The sequence below is a fragment of the Cyphomyrmex costatus genome, unplaced genomic scaffold (genome assembly GCF_001594065.2).
Source record: "Cyphomyrmex costatus isolate MS0001 unplaced genomic scaffold, Ccosl1.0 scaffold565, whole genome shotgun sequence".
Classification (NCBI taxonomy): Eukaryota; Metazoa; Arthropoda; class Insecta; order Hymenoptera; family Formicidae; genus Cyphomyrmex; species Cyphomyrmex costatus.
In genome coordinates this window covers 1,032,257-1,044,309 of record NW_017279836.1, presented here as the reverse complement: position 1 = coordinate 1,044,309, position 12,053 = coordinate 1,032,257, and positions in this window count along the sequence as shown.

Below are 12,053 nucleotides of genomic sequence, written 5' to 3'. Positions count from 1 at the left end.
GTTTGATGTAACATGTTAAGTTTTATAGCTTACTTCTTAGTGCTTATATATAACTTAAAGCCTATGATTAAAGCAAGGTTGTGGACCAGGCATTTTAGTTTACGTATAATTATAAATTCCATATTCAGTAAAACTTGATTACACCAACATTACTTTGATTTTATGATTTAAACTTCTTTCTCATTCGAGAGTTTTAAAGAATTCTAAATATTATAGAAAATTATTTTTATGAAGAAAATTTTGAAAAATATATAATTATTTTAATGGGAAACACATATAATAAGCTAAAAATTTAAATAACATCTCTATCTTTCATTCAACCGTTATCTCGTAAATATAATTTTACATGTGTAACTTATTTTATAATTTAATGTCAAATGTTACATATCAGGAGACGGGGTAGCGTCTCCGGCCATGTTCAAAAACTGATTATATTATAAATAATCTCGATATGAAATGAGAAACAACAAAAACAAATCTGTATTGATGATTTTATATAATAATTACTTTTGTATGTTATTCTAAATAACATTGTGGCGATTGCATAGCCACAAAAGATAAAGATTTTAGAAAAGCATTATCGGTTAGATACACGAATATACGAACACAGGACTAGCATACATACAACGAGAAGTAGTTATAGACGTGAGAGTAAATACAGAAAGAATCAGGTAAAGCAATGAATTTCTTGCGACCGTTTTTCCATCTGTTTGGGAATACGCGTCGCAAGTGAATAGAATAGGTAAACTATAAATATAGACTTGAGATGCATAAATTAGGTTTATGTAAATTATGTATAGCTTTATTAATATTGTATGTCATTGTTTTACGAGAAAAGATTGTAGCAAGAAAAATGCAATGTAATTTATTATTTGAATTTCAACGACAATAACCGAGTTAAATACATGCGGAATAATATTTACGAGAAATAGAAATTGCGAGAAAGACAAACGGACGAGATGCGAATGCGAAACGGTACGAAAAGAAACACAGTCGCTCAGTTGACGGGTATTGACACAGTCGATCAGCTGACGCGTAGACACACAGTCGTTTTTCGGAGACTTGTCTGGCGAATTCGGAGAATATAATTCTTTCCGTGAAAAGTCGACTAAGTGATATCGCGACCGTATTATAACGTAATTGTAACCGAGCGATTAGAATTTAGTACATTTCCTGTTTCAAGCGCTTATAATTTCATTTTTAATATATTGACGAATTACAGTTTATTTCTTCGCTTATTTTTATTGATGACCTTATATTCCGTTACAACATCATTACCTTCTTCCTGCGTTCCTTGATACTTTCACATCTTCTGACGGGAGAAGTATTAATAGTTTACTGCAATAAAATGTTTGTGTTCTGTTTATTTTATTAATTCTATTTGTTTTATTAAGTCTTAATAGTTTACTGCAATAAAATGTTTGTGCTCTGTTTATTTTATTAATATATTAAAATGTTGCGCTTTAATCCCGATCTATTCAATAAGTATAGTAGGGTTAATATTTCGTGGTTCTTCAAACTCCATATTACAAAAAACATTATCGCACTGTACAATTAGGTTAGGTTTAATATCTTAAGTCGACTTCGGACATGACTTGGCCAAGATCGTCTCATTTGATAACATATACGTCAAATAAGGCAGTCTTAATTGACTATGAATTCGTAACTAATGAGATAGTCTTAAGTCATTGCTTATTTTGAATAAGATGTGTTTATGAATCGTATCAAGTCGTTTTGAAACAAGATCGTCTTCGACAAGTTATGTCTTGAGATTTTACTCAAGTGTCGCCTTATTTTTCAACTATGAATCTAGAGGGCATCTTAAGACGTTACTTAAGACAGTCTTAAATATAAGAACCGACTATGAATACCGGCCATAGAGAAACATTTGATCGAAATTTTCACGCGAATAATGGAATTTATTGTATAATCAGTTATGTTCACAATTTTTACGATTATTATCGATATTCTTTTTTCAAATAATTTCTTATCTTCGTTTCTGTCTCCACATGTGTCAAGCCGAATTCGTTGTTTGAATATACCTGCGAGATGTCGAATTACTGCATATCCGGCCGATGCCGCCATCTGGCGTGAAGTGGCGAGCGCGCTGCTAGTATCGCGGATCTGGCATGCGTGGAAGTTTCGAAAAAGGGGCCCGGGATTCGAACGCACGGCGAGCCGATGAGGTAAGTCAAGTAAGTGGCCGCCTCGTCGTCGCGTCGCGCCACGCTGTGCGGATTTGACAACGCGTGCAGAAGTTAACCTGAAAATGGCCGAAATGCGCGACTCGGCAGTGGTGTCAGACGCGATAGCCGGCGCCGCGTCCGGGCCCGGGCAACAACCGACCTTATCGGAATTGGAGACCCAGAAGAACGAAGACCTATCCGGTCATGCTGGTATGTAGAATCTTTCGAAACGGCGTTCCATGGCGTGCTCCAGTTTTCGCGAGCTGTTTTATTTAAATGCGAGTGCGTCGAGCGTGGCCATGCAACAAGTGGCACGGAGCGCTCTTGTATGCTGGACAGGTGTGTAGCGAGATGCCGCGACTCCCCAATGCATTTTCTCTTGAGATTCGAAAAGGTTCGGTCGAAGTAATAAATGCTGAAGCAATCTTTTCATAAAGTTGGATTCAGGAGGTTTGACAGAATTATGATAATATATAGCTTTGCCTAGTTATAATCAGCAGCCACGAATAGCTCGCTTATCAACATGTCGCTTATATAAATTGTTATGCACAAGTACATGTAGATATTGCATTATGTAAATAAATTTGATGTGACTGATTTTTATTTCTAATACACTGAATTTAATAAATTAAAAAAAAACTTTTTGTGTAACATAACTTTAAATGTAAATAACTGTATGAAGTTAATTATAAAATAAATCTGAATTTATTAAGTATTGACATTAACTGCACATAAAAACAGAAATAATATTTTATGCGGTAACATATCAATTTTTTTGGTAATATTTTACAATTGTTTATGTTTAAGAATGATAAAAATTGAGTCACGTTACGTATTTTGTAAACGGGAAATGTAAACGTATAATGAAACAGTGATTTAATATTCGTTATTTTGCATATTTTAAAATATTATATATATATATATTTATATAATTTTAATTTAATATATAACTTTTTAACTTTGTATTTCTTATGAAATGAAAAGCTGATGTTGGCACTGTGTCTCTCAAATAAGTGTAAATGAACAGCGTATTTAGAAGGCATGAACAACTTTCGTCTGAACTTTCAATTTTTCTCAATTTTTACTTAACATGTATTAATCGAGACATATTATAATTAACAACATTTTTGCTGCGCAATGTTTATTTGTAACATATATTTGTACATATATTATTGAAGAACGTTTAATTTTATATCAGTTTCGATTTTAAAAAAGCTAATAATTAATATCTAATGACATCTCTTTGGTAGAAAGAAATATATTATTTGTAAACATATGGATAGCAGATTGAGAACCTCTGTCCCAATCAGACTATGAATTATCAGTGAGTGTAATGCATTTAAACATAATAATAAATAAAATACTTTAAAAGTCATCAAAAGTTATCAATGCATTTTTTCTCAAAAAGTTTGTGAAATACTTGTATATAATCAAATTTTTCATTTTTATCCATAATTCTTAATTTTTGTAGCACGGTTAATGTTTTGTATTTTGTACTAAAAAAAATTAATTTTTACTTTTTTCATGCTTATTCTATATTTTATATAATTTATATATGTATTTTAAAATTGTTTATTCAATAATATTGATTTTTGTCATATTTCTTTCTTTACCGAAATATTTCTTGTGTAGTTTGCGAAACAATCTAAATATTTTGGTCTGTTACAAACAAATTACAGCTAAATATAGATACATAGGTATGTTATAAAATTCTAAATTCTTTCGAGCGATTTTTTTTTTCTAAAGAGTAAGAATTGAGTCAGTATTGAAAAGAATGGCTCAATTTTCAATCTTGAATAGTCAGATTTCACTCTTTAAGTAAGATTCACTCTAATAGTTTTAGAGAAAGATAAAATGCAACGAGTTTTTCTCAGCATTTTATTGTACATGTTGCAGTATTATTTTCCTTTATTTGCCATTGATATATTCCCGTTTTTTTTTAAACTGCAAGTTGTTCATGCATGGTATAATCCGTATATATGTTATATATCCTTACTGTAAATTTTTATATTTAAAAAAATTTTTACTGTTCACCATGTGTATTGCAAATCAATTTTTTGTGGACAATTAAAATAAAAATTTGTTTCCATATGTGAATTTCAAACAGTAGTTGAATACAATTTGAAAAACTCATTTTAAATATTTTATCTGGACACATGTAAATGTATTGTATGTAATAAAATTTAAGTTAAAGTAATAATATAAAAAAAACGGTCTAAATCAAGCGTTACAATTTTTTAATCAATAGATTTGTAGTTTACAATATTACTATAAAATAAAATACCGATGAGAACAGCCGTAACGGTTAAGCTAGATCTTGGATGCTTCTAATAAATAATTTCGTGTAAATTTATGTACTACGTATGTAGATTCTTAAATGCGCGCCGAAATATTTTTTCTAAAAAAATTTTCGTTGTAAGTCTGAAAAAATATTTCGGCGCGCATTTAAGAATCTATTATACATACGTAGTATATAAATTCACACGAAATTACATATTAGAAGCATCCAAGATCCAGCTTGACCGTTACGGCATGTTCTCATCGGTATTAATCAGTTTAAAACTTTTACAGTTCAATAAGATTTGATATTATAAAATATTAAGAGTGTACATTAATTTTAAAAGATTTTTTAGTAAAAATACGGCTAATGGCCTTCAAACGTCTGGAAATCGTTGATCGATCAACATTTAATGATTCTACAAGTTCTTCTTGCGTTTAACTCGGGTCTTGATTGAATAATGCTTCCCCATCTTCAAACTTTTTCGGCTGGCCTGGACGTTCCTTGTCTTCCGTATCATCTTTTTTATAGCGTCGAAACCAGTAGGACTCATATTGAAATCGATGAAGTATAATCACTATAAGCTTCTGACAGTATTCGTTGACTTTTAGCAACACTTTTCTTCAAATGGAAGCAAAAAAGCAAAGCTTCCTGCAAATTGCGTTTTGTTAGCACAAAATTTGACATATTTAATGCTTAAAAAAAAATGTTTACACTTTGGCAAAATGACACATACTGAAAACTAAAGCCACGTGATGGTGCTTTGATATGAAGTTAATAACAATATAGCCCGATGCGATATAGACTATAAGTTATGTCATCTCTTGAAAATCCTTTAAAATTAATGCACACTCCTAATAAAAATATATAATATATAGAAGTATAAAAATATCGAACATTTCGGAACTCACAGGTTCTTCTTCAGCGATTCATAAAGATGTTTCGATATTAACGAGATAATCGTATAATCTTACGGTCAAAGATGTTAATGGCAATGTTAATAACCAGCAACATCATTAACATCTCACAATGCAATTAGAATTGGTGCAACAAATAACGTTATCATTTTATAAGATTTGCGTATCTTTAAATTAATTTTTATATATTTGAACTTTGAAGATGACCTAAACGAGGTCGAAACGTCGTTTGTTTTGTTTATCAATTTTTGTTTTTTAAATTCTTTAATAATAATATTCTTTTATAATGTTTATATGTATTTATTTATTACATTCTCTGTTATTTAGTTTGATATATATGTTGGCTCGTAGCCTTTATACTGTATTTAATTTTTTATTTGATTTTGTTGAAATTTTCAAATTTATCTTTACTTCAACTTTCTTTTCTTTCAACAACAAAATTTATAAACAGATGTATTTGTATTGGTTGTGTTCTTACATTCACGGTCTTTAGTATTGAATATTGTTTATAAACAGATATTTTGGACATCTGTGGGGTCCGCTTTGTCCCCTATATTAGCTGAAATTGTTCAGCGAGATTTAGAAAAAAAAAAGCATTAGATACGTTGAATTTAAATTCCACAATTTATCAGCGATGCGTCGATGACATCATTATGACTGCACCAAGGGATCACATAGACAACATTCTCACCGTTTTCAACAGTTTCTACAACAGATTACAATTCATATTAGAATTTGAAAATGATATATCCTTGAATTTTTTAGATTTTTGATTGAAGGTGATAACAACAAAATTATTATTGATTAGTTCCATAAAAAACTTTCTGTGGTAGATACCTATCCTTTTTATCAAATTATTTCACTTTCCATAAGATTGGATTTTTCAGCCGATATTTTTATATTTCTATATATTTTATATTTTTATTTTATAGTAATATTGTAAACTAGAAATTAATTAAAAATCTTATTACCGTTTGATTTAGACCGTTTTTCTTTATACTTTGCATTGCAAAGAACGAGCGAAATCTAATTAAAATTTTAATTGTATCGTTCTATGAAGTCTATGTTTATATTTATATATAAAGATATGTATATGTGACAGTTGGTATTATTGCGATTGCAGTTACCTTCTGATTTGATGGTAACACATGTTGTATTAAATATTTTATGACGTAATTCTTGTTGTTTTTTTTTAATCTCGACTATATTTAAAGAGCAAAAAATTTGCAGATATGAATAAAATAAAAAGATGTATACATTACTATAAAGTTATTAACAAACTTTCGCTTTTGTAATACATACAACTCTCCATAGAGGACGCTATATGAAGTTAATTCCTCAGAGAAACTGCACTGATTATTACCATTCTATAAATTTAAATAATAACAAACCAACATAATTTTTATATTATTTGTATTATTTATATGGTTTGTTTTAGATTCTACCTTCTGTGTATTCGGTAACAAAATTTATAAGCAATGTTTTGGTATACCCATGGGTTTCCCGGGTTTCCCTTTGTCACCTATTATTGCTGATCTAGTAATGAGTAGATTGGAAAAGATGTCCTTGATGTCGTTTAATATGGACATTCTTTTTTACTATAGATATGTGGATGACATTTGTACTGCAGTCATTCCTTCAAAAATTGATTTATTGCTCCTAGCTTTCAATTCGTTTCATCCACGAATTCAATTCATATTAGAAATTGGTGGAGACAAATTAGAATTTTTAGATACCACGATTTTGAAACGTAATGATAGATTTGTTTTTGATTGGTACCGTAAACCTACCTCCTATCTTTTTTCTGGTAAATTCTTAAATTTCCACTCAAATCATCCAACTTCACAAAAAAAAGCCACAATTTTTTCGTTGGTGGACAGAGTTTTTATATTATCTGATTTACAGTTTCACACAAAAAATTTCACTCTTATTATTATCTAACATATTATTAGATAACGAAGAAAATTATCCATTACCTTTTATCTTTGACACAGTTAATCAACGTATAAAATATCTACAAAAAATAAATATATAGTACAGGAAGATTTTAAAGATAATCACAATGACAATAAATCTACATCTTGACTTACAGTACCTTTCATTCCCTTCCATACAGAGAAATTTAAACGTTTTAACAACAACGACATCAGAGTATCTTTTCACAGTCCTAATAAGATGGGGAAATTTATCAAAGTTCACAAAGACTCTCGTTCTCATACACCTAAGAATAATGTAGTATAAGATCCTGTGTAACGACTGTGATGCGTCCACAGACTTCTATATATACTACTAGACTGCTAACTCTCTTAATACAAGCTTGTATAAAGTGGACCCTAAAACTTATAATGATCCTGCGCATGCGTCACGAACTATACCGAAGGAATGTAATATGACTGTGTCCTGCGTTTATGACCATGATTTTCAATGGGATAACATAAAAATTTTAGATGAAGAGCCTTGTTACAGAAAGCGTTTAATATCGGAAATACTTAATATAAAAAAATAAAAAAATAGTCTTAACTTACAAACAGATACTGAAGGTCTTCATAAGACTTATATACTCATTGTAAATAAAGTTCGACTTTTTGATAACGATGATTCGTTGTCTTGCTCAGTCTGCGTTTGATTGTTCACTGTGTCAGTCGTTGCACATAGTTTATATTAATAATTACACAATGTTCCTAATTTCACGTCTGTATGATGTTGAATGTGCATTTCTTTTGATAGTATATCTTAATTTGTGACATTTTATTTTATTGTCTGACGAATATTACTACAGTCATGTGGACGCACCAAACTAATATTAATTGTAATATTAATTTATTTCATTTGATGGCCGAAAGTCGCATACACTTTATGTATGTTCGCTTTGTACTGGCACCTTTATTAATAATATATCAGTTACTTTTCATGGTAATACACTATTATTAGATAAAAAGGTTTAAATTTTTGAATATCCTTTTTTAAACATGGCTTGATTAGTTAGCTCTGTGAAGTTGGCATCCCTAAATGAGAATTTTGACAAAATGAACATTGCATTCGTTTGTCCATTATTTGTCCACAATTGTCCATTAAAAAAATCGTTTATCCACCCTCCAAAAAAAAATTATAAACTAAAAAAAGTTGTAGCACCCCCATGTAAATATTTTTCCTAATTATGCACAGGAATCGTTTATCCACCATGCCTACGCGTTTGTTCACCTATTATTTTCATTTGTCCCCCCGCCAAAAAAAAATTATAAACTAAAAAAAGTTGTAGCACCCCCATGTAAATATTTTTCCTAATTATGCACAGGAATCGTTTATCCACCATGCCTACGCGTTTGTTCACCTATTATTTTCATTTGTCCCCCCGCCAAAAAAAAATTATAAACTAAAAAAAGTTGTAGCACCCCCATGTAAATATTTTTCCTAATTATGCACAGGAATCGTTTATCCGCCATGCCTACGCGTTTGTTCACCTATTATTTTCATTTGTCCACCCGCCAAAAAAAAATTATAAACAAGTAAAAATTAAAAAATTCAACAGTGAAATCGTAAGTGCGTTTATCTCTAAATCACGTACTAGATTTGATTGTCCACCATGAATACGCATATGTTCATGCAGAAATGCCGTTTGTCCACCTCGCAAAATCGTGTTGTAAACAAATTAAAGTTAAAAAATTCGGTAGTGTAATTTTAAGTGCGTTTATCTTTTAATTACGTATGGCATTCGATTGTTCAGCATTTATACGCGTTGTTCATAAATTATTCTTTATTGTCTATCTTGCGTAGAGAAATTATAAAATAAAAAGAAAATTTTATCAAGGAAAAAGAAAAGAGAAAATTTTATTTTTTCAATTTGTTTATAACTTTTTTTTGGCGGGTAGGCAAATGAAAATAACGGATGGAAAAACGCGTAGGCATGGTGGACAAACGATTCCTGTGCATAATTATAAAGTATACTCACTTACTTGGCCGAAGACGAATTTTGTAACTTTAAATTGTTTATAACTTTTTTTGGCGGGTGGACAAATGAAAATAACAGGTGGACAAACGCATACGCATTGTGGACAAACGATTCCCGTATATAATTAGGAAAAATATTCACATATGGGTGCTACAACCTTTTTTAATTTATAAATTTTTTTTGGAAGGTGGACAAACGATTTTTTTTTATAGACAATTGTAGACAAATAGTGGACAAACGAATGCAATGTTCATTTTGTCAAAATTCTCATTTAGGGGTATATCAACTTCACAGAGCTGGCTTGATTTTATATTCTTTAAGTACATTAGGTATTTTTTAGGTAATTTATTAATTATACGTTTTATATTTGAAAGTTTTGACTCTTATATCGCTCTTGTCTTCTTGTTGTTTATTTTTATATAAAGAATTCTTATTTCTTATCTATTAATTTTTATATTATGTTAGAAATATGTTACCTAAACATTTACATATAATCTTAATTATACCGATAAGAATTACAAGATCAATTTACATATTTTCTATCTTTGATGACTGTATTATTATAATTTAGATATATTTTAACAGAAAAGAAAATATCAGAAATTACATTTTTACCATAATTACAAAAGTATAAATTCTTGCTTACTTTGAATATTTAATGTATACATACCATATGTATATCTTTATATGGCTAAAGCTCAAGAAATATTAATTTTAGTATATGATACATCATTGTACGATTTTTTTGTCTTTAGTTATTATAATAATGTTAATACAGAATCTGTATATATTTGTAGTGGAGGAGAGTACAAAGACTATTGCGACGAGTGAAGTTACAAACACGGAACAAGCCAAGATGCAAATTAACGGCGATATTAGTAAGTGATGATTTTATATTAAAATAATATATTTTTTTTATAGTATATATTTTCCTTTTTTTTAATAATACATAAAAATATTTTCGATTAAGCGTATTTTCGCAATTTTTTTGTTAAATTACCAGACAGTTTGCGACAAAAATATCCGTATAAAAATATATAATACGAAAAATGTGTGAAATCAAATTGAAAATATTTTTAGTTAAATTCTTAATTTTGTGTCTATTTTTATTCGTGTCTCTATTAACTTACTGAACGAATCAATAGAATTATATTTGTAGAATAGTATAGCTCTTTAAGTATGTATAATTAAATCTCGATTTTGCATTCGTAAGAAACAGCTTATGAGACTGCAAGAAGAATATTTAAAAGCGAGTTATTTTAAACGTTTTAATCCAGATTTTTTACTCCGCGCTCACTAGAAGAGATTTTTTTAACGAAATCTCTAATGAAATTTTTTATCCTGCGCTTTTTACTTAACAGTTCAATAGGTGAGTATAAAAGAAATATCTGAGAGACACATATTCGAATAGTCTTTTCACGGTAGACTGAGTTCAGTAAAAAGAGTAAAATCTATGATTTTATCGAAGATTTCTTCAAATATCTTCAAATTTGTCAGAAATTTTTAAATTTAAAAGAGAACAAGTTCACTGTGCTGATGACAAAATAGCTATTTTAATGAATTTTACTAGCGGAAAGAACGATTTTGTTGAAAGATCTAAAATTTTACTTAATACAGATTTGAAAATAATTTTTTGTTGGACCATCAAAATAACTATGTTGGGAACTTAAAAATAATGAGTAAGACTGCAAATTTCGATTTTCCAACAACCAGTTTGAGTTTTTAATAAAATTATTTTAATGGACTATAAATTATTTTTTGATCTGTATCCAGTCAAATTTTAGATATTTTAATAAAATTGTTCTTCCTATATGCACAGAGATTATTTGTAATTTAGCTTTTGTTATAATGTGTGAAAATTATAGAAATTATAGTCTATAACAAACATTGATGTGGATGACATAATATATATGTCTATAATTCTCACTGTGTTGGTGTTAACATGATGTGGAAAAATCACATGGATTTTAAATTCACATTATTATGATGTTGATATAATTATATATAAAACAATATAGATAAAATAAGGGCAAAGAGCCAATAATATAACAACGACTTTTATTCAAATAGTACAGTCTTACAAAAACAACATACGTTTCGACTCCGATCGGGTCATTTTCGATGTTACAAAAATTAAAAATTACAAAATCGTTATAATATGAGGTAATAATATTACAAATTTATCTTAATACATATATCTGATAAATTCGTTAGTATTCTTCATTATGTACATGCTGCGAATCAATTAAGTCAAAGTAAAACATTCTTAAGTGTTGAGCGTCAGTTCATAAAAAGAGAGAAATACGAAGAACAACGGTATCCTCCATCGCAATAGTGCACATAAGTTTCATTAAAATTGAAAATTAAAGTCAATTTGAAGGATTAGCGGACATCTGATTTAAGTGATTAGATAACGTAATATGATACACTTTTTATTAACTGGCGCTCAACACTTACTTTGACTTAATTGATTCACAGCATGTACATAATGAAGAAACCTAACGAATTCATCACGTCTGTTAAGTTGGACCTCCCACCATCAAAAATCAAGTTCGCAATAGATCAAAAATTTAGTGCTTTTTAGGTGCTAATTTAATACTCTATTTTAGTGCTCAGCCATTTAGCGGGAATTTAAAAAAAAGGGGGGAGGGGTTCAGCTTGTCGAGTGCGTCGCGCGCGCTTTTCCGCTATTAATTAATTGATTTAGAGTAAGCACTAAAATC